The sequence below is a fragment of the Giraffa tippelskirchi genome, chromosome 8 (assembly GCF_054371585.1).
Source record: "Giraffa tippelskirchi isolate mGirTip1 chromosome 8, T2T-mGirTip1v1.2.pri, whole genome shotgun sequence".
Lineage (NCBI taxonomy): Eukaryota > Metazoa > Chordata > Mammalia > Artiodactyla > Giraffidae > Giraffa > Giraffa tippelskirchi.
In genome coordinates, this window is record NC_137282.1 from 100,876,367 (window position 1) to 100,893,993 (window position 17,627).

The 17,627-nt window shown below is 46.6% G+C and overlaps 1 protein-coding gene and 1 pseudogene across 3 annotated transcripts in view; one reads left to right on the forward strand and one right to left on the reverse strand.

Moving 5' to 3' along the window:
• LOC145518914 (uncharacterized) overlaps window positions 1–17,627 on the forward strand; it is a 233,708-nt gene that overhangs the window by 14,321 nt on the left and 201,760 nt on the right. The window lies entirely within an intron of this gene.
• On the reverse strand, window positions 1,039–1,133 carry LOC145519282 (U6 spliceosomal RNA; annotated as a pseudogene).

Consider the following 17,627-nt stretch of genomic DNA (forward strand, 5'->3'; position numbering starts at 1 on the left):
CAGCTGTCAAGGATCCTTCTGTCACTTTGGGCAAGGTTATATTATTGCAGACATTTTGAATATTTAAGAAAATAATTTCTATAGCAGTTTTTAAAAATTTTTTATTGGATTTGGTGAGTCCAAAGCTGGACCCAAGCCAAACTACCTCCTAGAAAGATGCTTTCTTCAAAAGCAGCTGGTCAGCACTGAATGCATCTGGAACTCTTTCTTCACATTCATTCCACCCCACATGTTCCACCAGCCTTCAGCGTGGCTATTGCATCTGATTGTTTTATAGCACATTCACTCAATTCTTCCTCTTCGTACTCACTGACAATAACCATTCTTGATTATGATTTTCAATTTGTGACTGATCACCTTTTCCTTTCAAGAGCAGAGACTCATCTTTGACCTCAATGACTTCTCCTTTTCTGAGGCTGAACATCTTCAAGATTTAGGGTCAACTCCTCCTCTCTAAACACCTGCAAAAGCATTTAAAAATGAGTCAGTTCCAGGGCTTAGTTTTCCTTTATTATACCAAATTTATTCATAATACATTATGCAGGTGTTTTGATGAAAATCCAGAAACATCTTGAGACACCATATTTCTCTGAAATGTGAGAATTTAAAACCATCGCTGTTCCAGGACAAGACTTGTGAATAGAGCTTTTTATTGCATTCATTTGCATTATTGTGTTCTCGTCTCAGAACTCTTGTCAATTAACAACAGCTTGATCTTGCAGTTGAGATAACAGAACCCAGAGAAAATTCACCCCAAGTCACACACTTGCAAGATGGTGGAGCCAGGACTAGACCCAGTGTTCTCTCTGCTAGATCATTCTGCCTTTTCAGAATTAAGGACAGATCAGACAATAAGCTTATTCCTGATCAGGCCTGTGACAGGTTCGAGCTGGAGGGGACCCTTCTCTATACCTATTTCAACTCCACCTTCCTAGATATTCAGTAGATGTATCTAATTAGGAAAAATGCAAATTATTTGACTGTGTACCTATAAATATTATCCCTGGAAAGAAAAGGAACATTTGGTAAATGTGAAAAAAAAAAATGGGGAAAATTTGCATGTTATCCTTGTGTAGGGGCCATGTTAATCTTCTCTGTATTGTTCCACTTTTAGTATGCATGCTGCCAAGCAATCTCCAGGCTCTTTTAAAATGAATATACTATAAGAGAAAATACTAGAAAATACTAAAATACATATAGTAAAGATAACTATTGTTTTGCGAGACTTTGTGTTAGTTGTGTATATCTGTAGAAACTGTGGGTGATGTAAAATTTATTCCATATTGTGGATTGTGCTAAAGAATGTTGAAAAGTCACGGGTACGGCAGAAAGATCATTAGAAAGTGGCTTCAGTGACTTGATTCCAGTCATTACTCTGCCAGTAACCACCATCAGCATGGCCAAGAAACTTAAACCCTCAGGGCTTCCGCTTCCTTATCTTTAAAACGAGCAGGTCCAACTAGTGTTTTGAGATCCCTTCCTCTAAGATTGTATCATTCTGGCGATTCTTTCATGGTACCAGCTAGACACAAAAGCCTTCCGAATGAGAACGGTGGGTGGAGGGCGGTGGCTGGAGCAGGAAGTTGACACGCGCCAGGCGCAGTCGCCTGACTTTGCCCACAGCAGCTGCTGCCCTGGTGCTCACTATCGCTGCTTGTCGTCTTTGCCGGTAGTACCCCGACATGCTGCTGCTGCAAGGGTGTGAATGATCGCCACGGCCAAATCCAAGTTGGAGCCTGTGGGCAGCTGTGGAGGGGAGGACTGCCAAACACACACACCTGGTACCACCCTTGGCACTGCTGGGTGCTCTGAAGCTGTTCTTGATGACAAGCATGGTAAACATTCCGAGGCGGGAGCAAAGAAAATGCAACGTAAATAGAACAAGTTGAAACTGAGGAGCCATTTTCCCTTTACAGCTGACATGGAGTAACAGAGACCTTCCTTAGAAAAAGAAGAAGGAAGGGGAGCAATTTCAGACAATATGTAGTGTAAAATGCTTAGTTCAACTGCTTTTCTGGTGTAAACGAGTACTTCATTTTGTGTAAAGAACAGGGACCTGTTATCACTTTTTACTCATTTGATGCCTAAGATGCAAGTTTATTTCATGGTGGAGAATGACCCAAGAGGTTGCTTGCTTTCCGTTAATGGAGAAGACATCTTTGACACTGGCACACAGGATCCGTACACACACACACAGAGCTGATAAATGCATTAAAGGCATAAATTATTTAACAGTCCTGTGACAACAGGCACTGTGACAAGAAATGAGATGCACCAGTGTGATAGGCCTGCATATGTAGAAATTAAGGGAGTATCCCCCCCCCTCAGGTAGCAACATGCCAGAAAATATTCTGCCTTTGAAGAACAAAAGTACAAAGATGTTCCAACAACTTAAGGTTATAGTTCTGCACCATTGCTTATCATGCACTGCCTTGGGAAATAGGGCCTGGAGTAGACAGTCACCTTCCCTGGATTTCTTTAGCACCGTCCCATTGAGCGTCACCTGCTGGGTAAGCCTTAACAAGACGTGTCTGTTGGCCTGCACAAGACCTGGCTGACTTGAGCTCTGCATTGTCAGGAAGCAGATCAAAAGTGGGCTTTGTGATGGTTGAACCCTGTGTACTTTTAAAGAAATAAATGAATAATTTAACTCATTTTAGTATTTGCAGAGGGCACTGAGCTGACAGCTCTGGGGCCCAAGGCCTGACTGCTGCCCAGGTGCATCATGGGTATGAACATGGAAATGACCCGGTCCAGCCCCACAGATGCACCCCTTACAGTCACTGCTGTCACTCCAGCTAGACTGAGGAGGAAAGGCATCCTAGTGCTTGCTCCCAGCATGATCCTGGCTCTGCAGGAGGCGCTGCTGGACAGGGTGGGGAGGAGATGCGCTTGCTAGACTCTCCTTTTATTTTTTTATTTTATTTAAAAATAATTTTTTTATTTGGCTGTGCCAGGACTTTGTGGGCTTCCCAAGTGGATCAGTGGTAAAAGAAGCCACCTGCTAATTTAGGAGACGTGGGTTCGATCTCTGCGTAGGGAAGATCCCCTGGGGAAGGAAGTGGCAACCCATTCCAGTATTCTCACCTGGAGAATCCCAGGAACAGGTGAGCCTGGTGGGCTATAGTCCATGGGATCACAGAGTTGGACACAACTGAGCGACTAACACTTTCACTTTTACTTTCATTGGTACCAGGTGGCTGACTCAAAACTCCTACCTTCTGTTCAGGGATACAGGATAATATTAAAACAGAATAATTGCTTCCAAGGGTTATTTACATCACTGTGTGCATCATTTTTGGGCTTCCTTGGTAGCTTAGCTCATAAAGAGTCCACCTGCAATGCAGGAGACCCTGGTTCTATTCCTCGGTCAGGAAAATCCCCTGGAGAAGGGATAGGCCACCCTCTCTAGTATTCTTGGGCTTCCTTGGTGGCTCAGATGCTAAAGAATCTGCCTGCAATGTGGGAGACCTGGGTTTGATCCCTGGGTTGGGAAGATCCCCTGGAGAAGGAAATGGCTACCCACTCCAGTATTCTTGCCTGGATAATCCCAGGGATGGGAGAGCCTGGTGGGCTGCCATCTATGTGGTCACACAGAGTTGGACACGACTGAAGTGACTTAGCAGCAGCAGCAGCAGAAGCAGCCAGTATTCTTGCCTGGAGAATCCCATGGACAGAGAAGCCTGGTTGGTCACAGTCCATGGGGTTGCACAGAGTCAGACACAACTGAGCAACTAAGCACACATGTTGACTCTTTTGTGCTCTGCATTGGCTCTTTGTTGCTGCCCATAGGGTTCTCTAGTTGTGGTTCATGGGCTTAGTTGCCCTAAGGCATGTGGGATCTTAGTTCCCTGACCAGGGATTGAACCCGTCCCCTGCAGTGGAAGGCAGATTCTTTACCACTGGCCCACCAGGGAAGTCCTCACTTCAGTTCAGTTCAGTCACTTAGTCGTGTCTGACTCTGCAACTCCATGGACTGCAGCACGCCAGGCTTCCCTGTCCATCACCAACTCCCAGAGTTTACTCAGACTCATATCCATGGAGTCAGTGATGCCATCCAACCATCTCTGTCGTCCCCTTCACCAATCTTTCCCAGCATCAGGGTCTTTTCAAATGAGTAAGTTCTTTGCATCAGGTGGCCAAAGTATTGGAGTTTCAGCTTCAGCATCTATCCTTCCAATGTATATTCAGGACTGATTTCCTTTAGGATGGACTGGTTGGATCTCCTTGCTGTCCAAGGGACTCTCAAGAGTCTTCTCCAACACCACAGTTCAAAAGCATCAATTCTTTGATGCTCAGCTTTCTTTATAATCCAACTCTCAAATCCATACATGATTACTGGAAAAACCATAGCTTTGACTAGATGGACCTTTGTTGGCAAAGTAATGTCTCTGCTTTTTAATATGCTGTCTAGGTTGGTCATAACTTTTCTTCCAAGGAGCAAGCGTCTTTTAATTTCATGGCTGCAGTCACCATCTGCAGTGATTCTGGAGCCCCCAAAAATACTGTCACTGTTTCCGCTGTTTCTCCATCTATTTTCCATGAAGTGATGGGACCAGATGGCATGATCTTAGTTTTCTGAATGTTGAGTTTCAAGCCAACTTTTTCACTTTCTTCTTTTACTTTCATGAAGACACTCTTTAGTTCTTCACTTTCTGCCATAAAGGTGGTGTCATCTGCCTATCTGAGGTTATTGATGTTTCTCCTGGCAATCTTGATTCCAGCTTGTGCTTCATCCAGCCCAGTGTTTCTCATGATGTACTCTGTATCTAAGTTAAATAAACAGGGTGACAATATACAGCCTTCATGTATTCCTTTCCCTATTTGGAACCAGTCTGTTGTTCCATGTCCAGTTCTAACTGTTGCTTCCTGACCTGCATACAGATTTCTCAAGAGGCAAGTCAGGTGGTCTGGTATTCCCATCTCTTTCAGAATTTTCCACAGTTTGTGGTGTTCCACACAGTCAAAATCTTTGGCATAGTCAATAAAGCAGAAATAGATATTTTTCTGGAACTCTCTTGCTTTTTTGATGAGCCAATGGATGTTGGCAATTTGATCTCTGGTTCCTCTGCCTTTTCTAAAACCAGGTTGAACATCTGGAAGTTCACGGTTCACATATTGCTGAAGCCTGGCTTGGAGAATTTTGAGCATTACTTTACTAGTGTGTGAGATGAGTGCAATTGTGCAGTAGTTTGAACATTCTTTGACATTACCTTTCTTTGGGGTTGGAATGAAAACTGATCTTTTCCAGGCCTGTGGCCACTGCTGAGTTTTCCAAATTTGCTGGCTTATTGAGTGCAGCACTTTCACAGCATCATCTTTCAGGATTTGAAATAGCTCAACTGGAATTCCATCACCTCCACTAGCTTTGTTCGTAGTGATGCTTCCTAAGGCCCACTGGACTTCACATTCCAGGATGTCTGGCTCTCGGTGTGTGATCACACCATTGCGATTATCTGGATCGTGAAGAACTTTTTTGTACAGTTCTTCTGTGTATTGTTGCCACCTCTTCTTAATATCTTCTGCTTCTGTTATGTCCATAACATTTCTGTCCTTTATTGTATCCTTTTGTATAGGTGACTGGGAGGTTTAAGAAATGAATACCTTTCTGGTCATGAGCCACCACAACTGGATTTAAAGGCATGAGTCTAATATGGGATGTGGGTGTGGTAACCTCTTCAGTGACTACGTCCACTTCCAAACAACAAACAGAACAATCCAGAACCAACACAAAAATACTTCCAAAGTCCTAATGACAGAAAAAAAAAAAAATGTCCAGCCCAGGCTCACCAAGTGGCTGTTATTTTTGTCTGTGGGCTGGGCCGGGGAGACACTCTTCGTTCCGCTGTCACTGGGCACGGCCGTCTGACTGGAAGTTTTGTGAGCTGGGTCGGGGATGGCTATATTTGGCCTCTGGAAGGGAAGTTGCTGAGATAGAGAGGGCAGCTTTGGATCACAGGGTTGTAGCCCCTGCCAAAGGGAGGAAAAGCCACTTTCCCAGCTGAGCAAGCCAGTGGGACAGCCCAGCTGACCTGTTTGGCAGGGTCAGGGGGAGGTCTGCAGGGGAACACTCCACACTGTTGCTGGGGGAGCCTACCTCAGCCGCACAAGCCTGCGGTCCCTGGCTGAGCAGGCCAGGGGGGCTGGCATGGGCTCGGCTACAGCACCCACAAAGCGGGATTTGATTCGGGCTGCCTGTTCTGCTTCACTTAGCTCGCAGCAGTCTAGGCTGCCTCTTGGTATTGTATTCATGTAAGTGTCTCTCTTGTTTACTAGTTATTATTCACGTGTCCTGTGTTTGCGACTAGGCTCCCCAGTGACTCAGTGGTGAAGAATCCACCTGCAATGCAGGAGACCTGGGTTTGATCCCTGGGTTGGGAAGATCCCCTGGAGGAGGGCATGGAAACCCACTCCAGTGTTCTTGCCTAGATAATCCCATGGACAGAGGAGCCTGGTGGGCTACAGTCCATGGGGTCACAAAGAGTCAGACACAACAGAAGCGACGACTTAGCACACAGCGCACGGCCATGTTTTCTACAAGATCATGAGTGCTTTGGTTGTACCTTTGTGATGCACATAGCTTCCACACACAAGGATATTTTAAATATCAAACACGTGCTAGGTTGTCCTCCCCTTTTATGCTTTGGGTTATGAATATATAAAATAAATTATTAAATCTTCAGTCATGTTATAAAAAAGGACACTTGAGTCATGATAGAAAAACAAGATTATTGTTTATGAATATACCACTAAAATATGCATTTTGTAAGGCTCATTGATTTATTTCCAATTGGAGAAACCACATAGACATACAAAATGGTTCATTTGATATTCATTATACCTCCTTAGCTGCTTTTATTAGAAGTGCCCATGGTGCCAATGGCAAGGTTGATGTTTTCAGGGCTTGAATCCATGCCTGAAACTCATCAGTTCTTATAGGCAGTTTTGGTTTAAGGTATTTTGATGATTCTATGAAATGTTTTACCCTATTAAAGAGCGATAACTTAAACTGTGGTGCACGGCAGGCACACAGTAGATGATAAATGGCTTTGTGTAAGAGATTTCAAATTTGTCAAATCTGCATTAAATAACTATATTTGAAATCAGTTAGAAGGTTGGGTGAATTCTCCAGGTGAAAATGACATTTGTTTTATGGATCCCTCCAAAACAATTCCCCCAGAGTTTTCACTTGAATAAATCACATTCGAGTTCAGTGCTCCAGAAACAGCTTGCATTGTAAAGTTGTATTAGCTGCTCCTCTGCTTCCTCTTTGTAGGGAAAAGCACTCTATTTCTTCATTTGTAAAGGACGTGAGACTAGATAACCTGGAGTGAGAATCTTTAAATCCTCTCATTCATTCATTCATCCCATGCGCTTCCCAGGTGGTGCCAGTGGTAAAGAACCTGCCTGCCAATCTGGATTTGATCCCTGGGTTGGGAGGTTCCCCTGGAGAAGGGCATGGCAACCCACTCCAGTATTCTTGCCTGGAGGATCTCATGGATAAAGGAGCCTGGTGGGCTATGGTCCAACGGGTCGCAAAGAGTCAAGACACGACTGAAGGGACTGAGCACGCACGCAAAGAAACAACGTACAAAACTGAGATCTTGTTCTCATGGAGATGACATCCTGGAAGGAGAAAGACAATGGACAAGATGATTTCATGGATTTATAAGTGCCCTGAGGTGATAAAGGAGAGTATTGTGATGTTAAGTTGGGCCGGTGCCCCCAGCCTCTCTGAGAAAGGGTCATTTCGGCTGAGAAGAAGCCACCTGAGTGACCCTCCAGAGGGGAGCATTTCAGGAGGAGAGGCCCGCCAGGGCTGTGGTGTGGCAGTGCAGTAGCATGCTCCAGGAAGAGAAAGGCCTGAATCTTTTCCTCTATGGCCGCTCTGGGTCTTTGTTGTGGTGAGCGGGCTCTCCAGTTGTGGTACTCAAGCTCAGCTGCCCCATAGCCTGTGGGATCTGAATTCCCTGACCGGGAATCAAACCCATGCCTCCTGCATTGAAAGATGGGTTCTTAACCACTGTACCACCAGGGAAGTCCCTGAGGCTTTTCCTTGTGGATCTTCTTCCCCCATCTCTAGAACTGCTAATACTTTGCTGCACAGAAATGAATGAGACCCAAGGAGTTGTGGAAAGTATCTAGAAGGGAGGCAAACAAGAGAATAGCAGACCCTGGAGTTGGGTGTGGGCTGCCACGTCAGGGTACACCAGGGTACACTCTGCTGCAGTAATGAACAGCCCCACACCTCAGTGTCTTAACCAAGCATAACCTGCCTGTGTCACGGTCTGCTGAGGGTCTGATGGCTCACATCTGAACAGGGAGGCGGATTCTTGCCATCTCGTGTCTCCACCATCTTAAAGTCCTTTCTTTTTCATCTCATGAGTTGGGAGAGGAGAGTGAGTGAAAGACTGAAATGAATCTTTTAGGTACCAGGGCTGCACTGGCTACCTGTCTAGAACCCAGGTCCAGGACTCTAGTTCGACTGGAAGGGAGGCTGGAAACAGTCTTTCTGTGTGCTGAGTGAGGAGTAGATGATCTGGGGAACATCAAGCCAATCTCAGCCACAGAGAGAGAGGAGAAAGAGAGAGGGGGAAGAGAGCAGACCCTCCTCCCCTTAAACAGAGAGAGGAGGAAGAGAGCAGACCCTCCCCCCCTCAAACAGAGAGAGGAGGAAGAGAGCAGACCCTCCTCCCCTCCCTGTTTTCTTGAAGACCTGCACAGCACGTGTTCCCTCTTGGCCTGGAACACTGATCAAGGGGTGGGGATATGGAGGGAATGTCCTCACACTGTGACTTCTTACCATCCCACCAGACAATACACAAAGAAGAAAGGGGGGAAAAGTCATAATCTTAACCGTGGAAGGGAGGTCGCCTATTTGAACCCCCTGGTTTAGACTAAGTCATTTTGCTGCTTGTTAAGAGTGTGGCAGAGAAGCCCGGTTTGATGCTACAATAGGTTTGATCCTATTACTCCATGTTAATCCAACTCTGCTGCTCTCATCTCACCATCTACTCCAGACAGGCCCAACTTATTGAGACTTCCAACCCTATAGAGAACAGAATCCATCCCCTGTGTTCTCACTGTTCTGCTCCCGCACTGCCTGAACCCTCCTCTCTACAAAGCCTACTAGGCCTTCTTATCTTTATGGAACTTTCCCTGCCTTCTCAGCCCTCAATGGAGTGCAATCACGAAGAGGCCAGATGTCTCTTCCATTCAACCTTCAAATCTCAGATGAGTCCTTATTAACCCATCCTTTAGAGATACCCCATGGAGAAGGCAATGGCACCCCACTCCAGTACTCTTGCCTGGAAAATCCCATGAATGGAGAAACTTGGTGGGCTGCAGTCCACGGGGTTGTGAAGAGTCAGACACGACTGAACGACTTCACTTTCACTTTTCGCTTTCATGCATTGGAGAAGGAAATGGCAACCCACTCCAGTGTTCTTACCTGGAGAATCCCAGGGACAGGGGAGCCTAGTGGGCTGCCGTCTATGGGGTTGCACCGAGTCGGACATGACTGAAGCGACTTAGCAGCAGCAGCAGTAGAGATATTCCATAGCTTCCTGGATCACCTCCAGCAATTAGAATAGCTTCAGTTTTGAAGGAGTTCAGAAGCCACCTGCAATGCAGTCTGCCTCGTATCTGCCTGGTAGCTCAGCTGGTAAAGAATCTGCCTACAGTGCAGGAGACCCTGGGTTGATTCCTGGATCAGGCAGATCCCCTGGAGAAGGGATAGACTATCCACTCCAGTATTCTTGGACTTCCTTGGTGGCTCATGGTAAAGAATCCTGTAATGCAGGAGACCTGGGTTGGTTCCCTGGGTTGGGAAGATACCCTGGAGGAGGGCATGCCAACCCACTTTAGTATTCTTGCTGGAGAATCCCCATGGACAGAGGACCTCTCTGGGCTACAGTCCATGGGGTCGCAAAGAGTTGGACACGACTGAGCAATTAAGCCCACAGCAATTTTGAAGATGAGGTTTATTTCCAAGTATTAAAAGTCCAGTCTAATGTATCATAATACTTTAGAAAGAAAGTGAAGTCACTCAGTCATGTCCAACTCTTTGTGACCCCATGGACTGTAGCATACAAGGCTCCTCCATCCATAGGATTTTCCAGGCAAGGGTACTGGAGTGGGTTGCCATTTCCTTCTCCAGAGGATCTTCCTGACCTAGGGATTGAACCTGGGTCTCACACGTTGCAGGCAGACGCTTTACCATCTGAGCCACCAGGGAAGCCTGGTATAATACTTGAGGCTCATCTCCAAATCCAAGTCACTTATCCAAGTATAAGCTCAGAGATGTGCAGTTGGGAGGGAGGGGTTGATGTGTAACGTTATTCTACCTCTACCTCATTTTCCTCTGGCTGTTCCAAGGTCCAGGTTGGTATTGATGTGATTAGAGGAAGAGGGGCAAAATAAAACACACACCACAAGATTCCTGGCTAATGTTGAGAAGTCACACATTGCCTTCCTTTCTGGAAAGAACCATTGTCAGTTATTTCATGAGGCACAGTTTTGGGTACTTTAAAAATAAACTCCTCTCACTTATCACATAAACTTCACAGCCCCGCATTCTTACTATTCTCTAGCCACTCGGGCCTTCTTTCTACTTAATGTTGTCATGTTCCTTCCTGCCTTTGAGCCTTTGCAGTTTTACTCCCTTCACCTGGAATCCAGTCTCCCTTGCCCCTTGTCTAGGTAACTGCTAGTCATCTTTCAAATCTCAGCTCAAGCATCAGTTCTTTGGAGAAGCTTAATTTGAACTGTCAGCCTAGGGCAGGCCCCAACTGTACACTCTCACAGCCTCTGTAATGAAGACATTGATTGTGTAAACAATTATTTAACATCTGTTTTCCCCACTTGAATGTAGACTTCAAGAGGGCTCAATAAATCAGTACTTGTAGAAAGAATAAATGCGTTTTCCCAATAAGCTCATGAACACTTTGATGTGCTAAACAGATAGTAGTAGTGTTAGTCATTCAGTCGTGTCCGATTCTTTGCGACCCCATGGACTGTGGCCCGCCAGGCTCCTCTGTCCATGGGATTCTCCAGGCAAGAATATTGGAGTGGATTGCCATTCTCTTCTCCAGAGGGTCTTTCCAACCCAGGGATTGAACCTGGGTCAGTAGGCACTCAATAAATATCTGTGGAACTGACTTGAAATTGATGGCAGGAGCAATGCCTGTTAATCTCTGGGTTCACAGTATGACTTAGCACATAGTAGTATTTCAGTTAATTCAGTCTGTTACCTAAGTATTTTGAACAACCTCACCAGCATTGACCAAATAATGGAGAATTGACCGGAATGCAGTTTTGACCTATGCATTATGGGCATTCTTCATTGTCAGCAGCTTTTTGAGCCAAGCCAGGCTTCTCATTGGCTGACTTCATATTCTGTGGTCCAGAAGGAACATGCTATAGAAAGGGGACATTGTTAATGTGACCCTAGATCCAAAGAATGACAAGGTCTAATAATTTGTCCCTTTGCTCCCTTTGGTACACTTGTGTCTTATCAGTGCAACTGATCTAATTCTTGGTTCCCCAAACAAGGTCTACCATATGTGCCTCCAGCCTGACTTGCGTGAAGACTTCTTTTATTAGTCACAATTAGTTGCAGGTGCACAGACTGAGGGCACAACTCGCTGTATCTGGAATCACCCCCTCACACACGGAGTTAAACACTTGCACACTCAGAATTAGGTTCAAGTGGCTAATTGCACCCGGAAGTAGGTAATTGCAGGTGCAATTAGCTCCAAGTGCAATTTTTCACCTGAGACTAATTGCTCCCAAAGTGAGATAGGGATTGGAAATTCAGCACTGAATGAATGTGTGGTTATTGCAACCACCTGTGATTTTAATAGTCCTCCCCCTCGCAACTTAGAGTGTGGTAGCCTCCCTTTGGTTTTTATGAATCGTTAGGTTGCTTAACTCCTTCTGTATAGTCATTTCACAGCATTCTCTTCTCCAGTTGGGTCTCCTTTTGCTTGCCAAGACGTCTTACATAGAGGGTCTGCCAAGCCAGAGATCTGGAATCCTTGGCTATTTTAAAAGACGTATGTCCCTCCACTGATATATGTGTGTGTGCTCAGTCGCTTCAGTCATGTCCAACTCTGCAACCCTATGGACTGTAGGCCGCCAGGCTCCTCTGTCCATGGGATTCTCCAGGCAAGAATACTGGAGTGGGTGGCTGTGCCCTCCTCCAGGGGATTTTCCTGAACTGAGGATTGAACCTACGTCTCCTGTATTGGCAGGCAGATTCTTTACTCACTGAGCCACCCGGGGAGCCCCCTCCACTGTTCATCTGTACCTAAACCCCTCAGAATACAGTATAAGAAATGGTAGATAACTTGGAAAGTTAGTGGGTGGTAACTTCCAGTTAGTTCTTGAACACAGTTCCCTGAAGATTGCCATTTGAACATGAGATGGAAAGTTCTCCTCCCCAGGGTCTCCCAGTTAAGGAGGAGACAGATCCTCTATCAAACTACCCATAAAACTGTCTTCACTAGCAGGTTCAACCTGACACATACTTCCCTCCATGCTTTCCTCCTGTGTTGGAGTCCAACCAGGAAAAGAGAAACCGTCATAGGTTTGGTTTTTTTTTTAATGATCATAAAATTAAAGCATTGGAAAATTCAATGAACTTTAAATTAAATACAGTAAAACTAACCAAGGAAACCAAATTGTTAATACTCTCCAGAAAGTCTTTTGATTATATAAACATTATTTAGGTAAGAAGTTGATCGCCATAGTTGTTTTAACAGAGAATTTAATAAAAGATATTAATGTCAATGCATGGCAAAAACCACTACAATATTGTAAGGTAATTAGCCCCCAACTAAAATAAATAAGTAAATTTTTTAAAAAAAGGAATTAAACTGGTATTTGCTAGTGAAGTCACTCGGTCGTGTTCAACTCTTTGAGACCCCATGGACTGTAGCCTGCAAGGTTCCTCTGTCCCTGTGATTTTCCAGGCAAGATTACTGGAGTGGGTTGCCATTTCCTTCTCCAGGGGATCTTCCTGACCCAGGGATTGAACCTGGGTCTCCCACACTATAGGCAGACTCTTTACCATCTGAACCACCAGGGAAGGTGCTAAACTGGTATCAGCAGACTGAAAGGGCCAAAAAAGACCCCTGAGGCATCTCAGAGTTAACTGCAGGAGGCAACTCTCACCCTGAGGGCTAGGGAAATAGAGGCAGGAGGCTGGGTTTGTGAGCACTAGGAGCTTGGGGAAGGCGTCCTCTAGAGCTGGCACACATGCCTCTGGAAGGGGCGCCACCTGGCTTGCTTGGCACCTCAGTGGCTTGGAGGCAGGGTCACAGAGAACTGGGACCCAGAACTCGGAGGAGAGGGCACTGTCCAGCTGCTTCTGGTGCTTCAGAGAGAAACCCTGCGGAAGGGGACCCAGAGCTCCGAGAAGGACTGCCACCCAGCTGGCACTGCCCTGTGGACAATCGGTGAAGCACCGCAGTGCATGTTCACGAGGGGAAAATGCCTTCAGGGTATGCCATGGACCCTGGGGCTTGCGTGGCTTGGATCAAACCAGGATGTAACATCTTGATATAAGAGGGGAAAGTGACAGCTGCCGAAAAGGATTTCTGAAGAAGGCGCGGAGGAGTGTGAGCCCGTGCAGGGTGTTGTGCTTTCATGCGTGTCTTCTTCGTCTTTCATTCTGGAGGCTGCAGGATTTTAGCACAGTGGACCCCTACTGACCTGAGGGGCTCATCTTCCAGTTTTATATCTTTTTGCCTTTTCATACTGTTCATGAGGTTTTCAAGGCAAGAATACTGAAGTGCTTTGCCATTCCCTTGTCCAGGGGACCAGTTTTTGTCAGAGCTCTCCACCATGACCGGTCCGTCTTGGGTGGCCCTGCACAACATGGCTCCTAGTTCCATTGAGCTACACAGGCTATGATCCATGTGATCATTTTGGTTAGCTTTCTGTGATGATCCAGCATTTTCCTTTGCCTGGTTTTATTTTATTATGAAGAAATTGTGTGTGTAGGTGACAGAGACACAGAAAAAGGGAAAGAGGGAATATTACTGTCACGATGCATGCACGCCAGTGGTGGTCCTAAGACTCTGGTCTCAGTAGGTGTCCACAGCCAGCCTTGCCAAGGGATCTTTCCTCGCTGCTCACCTGACTAATTAACATCCTCTCTCCTCCTTGCTGTGAGAGCTCAGGGCTGCTGGAAGCCTGTCTCCTGACCTACCCAGAGTGCTGACTCCTCTGCCTCCCTGCTTAGTCAGTCCAAGGTAGGATAGGATCCTGCTCGCTATGCTGGAGGCGGCCTCAGCTGAATGCCAATCAGATGGGGCGGTGACCCCTTTGAACTCCCTCTGGCTGTGGAATCTGCCCTTGTTCAGTTGCTGTGGCATGTAGTGACAAAGCCTGGCAAGGAAGCAGAGAGACTGCAGCCAGAGGGGAGTGGAGGAGGGAGTGGCCTTGGACTGGCGCTGGGCACCTGCCCTGCCAGTCTCACGCTCCAAGGCTGGGCTTGGGCAGAGAGGTCCAGAGTGCTCCATGCTGCCGCAAAAAGGTGGTGTGTACTTGCTGGCTCAGAGCCAGCTCTTGATGGACAGATAGGTTGCTCCAGCCCAGCACTTTCATTTGGCAAGGGGAGCAAATGTTCCTTTGCCCTTATCACCTTGGTTGGTGGCAACTTAAGCCTCTCCAGAGGGGACATAAATATTAGGGAACATTGGGTCACCTGCTGATAGTTGGGACTCAGAAAAAATTCTTTTCTTCGTAATAAAAGAATAAAACCACGTGGAAGAAATGCTGGCATTAGAGGAAAAAAAAAAACAACAGCTTAAAAAAATCTGACTAAGCTACAGTCGTCACTAATATCACATAAAGATGTTTTTCCCCACCCCTCCCCTGCAGAAATAGTTTGTTCAGCCATTCATTCCTTCCATGGGTATTAGTTTGGCATCTACTATTACCAGCACCTGGAGACAGGACCCTGAACAGGACAGATAAAAATCCTAGCCACTGCAGGAGCTTATATTCTTGGGAAAGAAGTTCTAATATCTTGCACATACAATTTCTTATCCAGTTTTCACTTGTCAGTCTGTCTCATGAGCACTTCCCTGGTCATTGCCTCATCTTCATACTCACTATTCTGAAAACTATTAACACTTACTTTTCCAGGTGAATGAATCAGAGTTTTTTTAACCATTTCACTATTGTCAGGTACGAGCTGTTTCCCATTTTCCCAGGATCAAATAATGCTGTGATAAGTATACTTGTTGTACTTAGGGGCTTCCCAGGTGGCTCAGAGGTAAAGAATCCACCTGCCAATGCAGGAGATGCGGGTTCAATCCCTGGGTAGGGAAGATCCCCTGGAGAAGAAAATGGCAGCCTACTCCAGATTCTTGCCTGGAGAATCCCACAGACACAGGAGCTTGGTGGGTTACAGTCCATGGGGTTGCAAAAGAGTTGGACACAACTTAGCAGCTAAACAACAGCAAAAGTGAAGAGTACTTAGGCAGGTGGCTTGAAAAAAATTTTTTTCTTGATTTTGGTTACTTTCCTCCTTGGCTATATCTTTCACAGTATCAGGCAGGACTGCTGGTGACAAACAACAGAGATCATAGGTGGTTAGGTTAAAGAGGAAGGAAACCTACTGGAAGGTTATCCATTTAGTCATTTACAGGATTGGCAGAAGGCTGCAGCACCAAGCTCTGAAAAGCAGCAGGAATGTGGGGCTGGGGCAGCAGAAGTACAGGCCAGGTCCCCCCCCCCCACCCCGGGAACAGTGTTCGTAAACCTTGCAGCCTCCTCTCCCCCTGGACAAGCCTCAGGGCCTCCTCCCAGCTCCACCAACACGGGGAGGAAATCTTCATGCTCCTTGAACCTTTGTCTCACCTCCTTCAAGATTCTAGGATTAGGGCCAGCCAAGATTTGGCCTCACTGGGTGGATCTCTGCCTGCCTCTCTGTTTCTAGGGAGTCAGGGCAGGGAATAGCTCTATTTCCTCGTCTGTCCTGGAGAAGATGGGTGTCTGCCCTACCCCTGCAGACAGGGAAAGTGGTGGTTCTGGATAGGAGAAAGGAAAAGTATTCTCTACAAGCACATTCTTTTACTTATTATATGTAGAGGGGTGGAGAGGTTGGGGCAGAGGTAACAGCATCATTCAATTCTGTCTGCCAGTGGAGGTCACAAACACCGCTCAGAGGGGCTGGGTTGGGACCCAAGGGGGTTAGGTACTACCACTGGCCCTGGCATACTCAGCATTCAGAAAATGTAGGTGAGATTCACACTGATTAGCTTTACTTTATAGATACGGAAACTGAGGCTTGGTAAGGATCTGTGACTTATCTCGGATCACACAGTCAGGAAACCTAAGCCAGCCAGACCTGAGTATAGGTCTTCTAAAAACCCTGTGGGTTAAAGGGTGACATGACCTGTACTACTTCCCAGCGCTGGGCTGGTGGCTGGTATGAGGGGTGCCTGGAGCAATCCACGTAAAGGCCCTTTCAACACAGGGGACTTTGTAACAAGTCTTTCTTTGTTTGGCCATCAGGCTGTTTCCTGGAGTGATTAAGGCCTGTAGTCCTTAGATATAAGGCTGGCTGACACTACTTGACAGTAATACAGCAATCTGACCTTGGGTGCAATGCTGTGTGTGGAATGCATGAGTCAGGTCAGCCCTACTCCCAAACACCTGGGTACAAGCCACATGGCTGGATGGCCCTGCCTCTCCAGCCTTGGCTGGATGATACCCACTGGTCCTAAGGAAGGAGGTGTAGTGGCATTCTCCTGGGCAGTGTCAGACAAGAAGGCTGGCACACAGCCCCTACTGCTGGGGCTGCGTCTTTAAGACCTGCAGATGGACATCTGGCCCGCTGCTGCCTGGACGAGAAAGGTCCCAGCCTTGAGGGTCCTTGAGTACCAGTTCATGCGCATCTGCATCTTTTCTGCCAGTACCCCATGCCCTCCTGGGGTGGTGAGTAGATGCTCTCCTCTTTGCCTGGGGACACAGTCTCCCCTCGATTCCCACAGGTTCTCCAGAGCCAGTGTTAAAATCAACTTGTGTGTTTTTTTTTCCCTCCAAGACTGTACCTTTATGTTAAAGATCCCTCATCTAGAGGAGGAAAGACAAGCTTGACCCTCCTTGCAACCAGGAAATTAGGTTTCCATCAGACCTGTACCACTGGAGACTGTGAGGGTCAGCAGACAGAAACTGGGTCTCTGCCTTCAGAGCACTTTTGATGTCTCTCTGGGTAGGTACTGCCTGGAGGGGAGCAGCGAGAAGGCTCTTTTGTTAATGATAGGGCCCCGGTCTGGCCTTTCCTCTCTGAGCCCCCAAACACACCGCTGTGCAGCTCACCTGCCTAGCAGATGGCAGAATCTCAGGGTTTTGGTGGAAGTGGACTTCCGGCAATGGTAGAGTTAGCATCTGCAGGTTCTACCACCTGTGTAAGCTCTCCAAGACTCATGACACAAAGAGATTTCCAATTGTGCTGTGACACATACTTCCCCCATATGAGTGGTGGGTGACTCGCTTCAGTACTGAGAACCAGCATCAGGGTTTCAGCAGAGCTTGGGGCTCTCAGTTCCTCTTCCCCAAGGGCAATCTGTGAGGGGATATTTTTGCTTCGGTGACTTTGGAGAATTCAG